The sequence below is a fragment of the Brassica oleracea genome, chromosome C9 (genome assembly GCF_000695525.1).
Source record: "Brassica oleracea var. oleracea cultivar TO1000 chromosome C9, BOL, whole genome shotgun sequence".
NCBI classification, from domain to species: domain Eukaryota; kingdom Viridiplantae; phylum Streptophyta; class Magnoliopsida; order Brassicales; family Brassicaceae; genus Brassica; species Brassica oleracea.
The window spans coordinates 14,147,789-14,150,770 of NC_027756.1; positions in this window are offsets into that span (position 1 = coordinate 14,147,789).

A 2,982-nucleotide genomic window follows, 5' to 3' on the forward strand; every position below is an offset into this window, starting at 1 on the left:
GAGTAAGAGCTGAAAGGAAAGGTTATTCCATGACAAGAGGGTCGTGGATATGTTCAGTATGTCAAAGCCAGGAGTATCAAGGTCAGTTAACAAGTACAAGGTGCATCATCCGGAGATTTGTAAGAGGAGTCTTACATAAAGTAACTTATAGGAAAAACAAGTGAAATCGGCATTTGTATCATGAGTACACTGCAGTGAGGTTGATACAAAGGACCACGAAATCATAGCCGAGTATGATGCAAGATAACATGTGGTGAGGTACTTGGTTAAACTGAAGGGAAGTAAGTATCAAGAGATACTGAAATATTGAGCAGTGACGATGAAGAATGGTGAGATGAAGCAAAGTAAGAAAATGTTAGAAGGCATTGCAGGGATTGCAGGGAGGATTGCAGGGAATTGTCTTACAGTTTGTCCATCTCAGGAAGGATAAGACTTATTCTCCACAAGTAGGCTCATCTTAAGCTCAAGTCATAGAACTGAAAGAAGCTTTCATGAAGGTCTAAATGCAAGGAAAAGCCGATTGCATTTAATAGAAAAGAACCGGTGGAGTTCTGGATATATCGTTGCATCACAGGGGAATATTGAGGCAGTGTCCTCAGAAAGTCCATTAGCAAATGGCCAGATACTCATCGATGACCAGGTACTCATCAGGCTACTGGCGGGTTCAATGACTAACAGGCGTGTTCAAGTCGTTGATGGTGATGCACATGTTTTGGTGTTTGGAGACATCTTAGTACAAGAAAGGTCACTACAAGAAATATGAGTATTGGTAGCAGTTCACCGTAGCACGAATTCACGAAGTGCTACTAATACAGTCAAAATTGGATCATAATTCTATGGTAGCACTAAATTCGTGCTAGCAAAGTTTTTCATTAAGCTGAGACCCAAAAATGACTTTTATAGCGGGATATTTATGTTGGAGCCAAAACACTTAGCGAAATTTTCTGATTTTGGCGGATCTACACTTTTTTTTTTTGCTAAAGTCATTTTTTCATTCATCACCCACCAAAAAAAAAATTATTCTCATCAATCTCTCATCGATCTTCTGTTCTTTCTATTTTCAGATCTCATCTCCCCTCTGTTCTTAATCATCTGTCTCTCTATCTTACTCTCCTAACCTCACTCACACCCACACGATTTCTCAACACAGACATCTCTCTCTGTTTCACTCTCCTAGTCTCGTCTTCATCTTGTTCGAGCACTGGTATGTTGCAGAAAGTTCGACGAATTCGACGGATCTAACCGCGCTCGCACCGGATTCGTGAGCCGTCTCGAAGTTCCCAAAGTATCCGACTGTAACAGTCGTAATCTCTCTCTCTCTCTCGTCCCTTCTCTCTCGATAAGCCTTTAATCGAAGGTCTTTATTGATTTGGTTTTTTGCAGAGAGCAAGTATGAAAAGGTGACCTTGAAGCATAACCACAAGTTCCTTATAAAGGTTAAGGAGCACCAAGAAGGCAAAGGATGCTAAGAAGCTCGGGCTTAACCGTAACCATGTGTAATCTCTGTCTCAGATTGAGATTGTAGTCAGCTTGACCCTTGACTCAAGCGTAAACCTTTCTCCGGTTTGTATAATCTCTGATTGAGATTTTAGATGAAGGGTTTGTTGTTCTGATTCTATAACTCTCGAAAGATCTCTTCTTTTGCTCTCTTGATTAAGGATTCGTAGATTATTGAACCATGGAGACTCGGTGATGGATATAAGGAGTTCTTTCTTGATGCCCCAGACTCGGTGAAGGTATATACATTGATAACGAGATGATTTGTCTTTGATATATTCAATCATATCTTTGCTGTGGGAATGTTTGTAGTTTACCTGCAGGGTCCAAACAATCAAGGTCATTGGCTTGTTAAATCTATTCAGTGTGTACTTGATATTCTAAAGAATGCTGATAGCAATGCTGAGGTTACTTTGGAGTTTTGACTCCATTACTCTTTGTTCTGTTTAATTGAATTGGCCCTTGTGTTCAGGGATGCTGGTGTCTCAGCCATTGCTTCCCACCTTACCCGTTCCATGGCAGTCAGTACATCGTTTGGTGGGGACTTCAAGGTAGTTCTTAAACTGATTTTATATTGTGTCTAAAGTCTATCTTTGCAAGATTGCTATTGACATCATCACTTTTTGTCGTATCAGATTTGGGTTTGCAACAGTGAGAAGAGCCAGAAGGCTAAAGACTCTAGCTGAATATGTCATGCAGTTGGTTCTTATATGTAATATCTTTTATAAGCATTAGGAATCTTAAACATTCACAACTGATTCACGGATGGGAGTAATGTATTACACGTTGGGGAGGTTTATGTATATTTTGGTGCACTCTACAGCACTTGAGATGGTTTAGTTTATTAATTATCCAAGAACATACAAGATATATAAATGTATATCTAAAATACTATTAATCATACTCTAAACCCTTAATTTTTAATATTTCATCATAAAATCCAAAGATACCAACAATTAATATGATATAATTAAAATCTAACACTAATAATAAACTAGAAAAAAATTTTTTGCTTCAAGTTCTAAACCCTAAACATACCATAAATTCCAACATCCAACACTTACAATAAACTTCAAAATGAACATTTGTAGAAATTTATAACTAAAACAAAAGCATATTACTTTAAAAATATATAAATTTTCAACATGTAATTTAAAAAAAAACAAAACCTAAACCTAAACCCTAATGTTTGATGTGTGTAATACTTGGAAAGATTCTATGTAAGATGTATCTATTATGAATTTAATGCAATATATGTTTTAGTTATAAATCAATTTGCAATTTGCAATTTATAATTTATAAAATATAATCTTAAATTTAAATTCTAAATCTCAAACACTAAATCTTTAATCTACCCCCTATATCTAATACCCCAAACCTCAAACCTATGATATAAATTTAAAAACCAAACTCCAATTATATTCAAAAACTCAAACCATATACTTGATCCTAAATCTTAACCATGTACCTAATAGAACTTATATC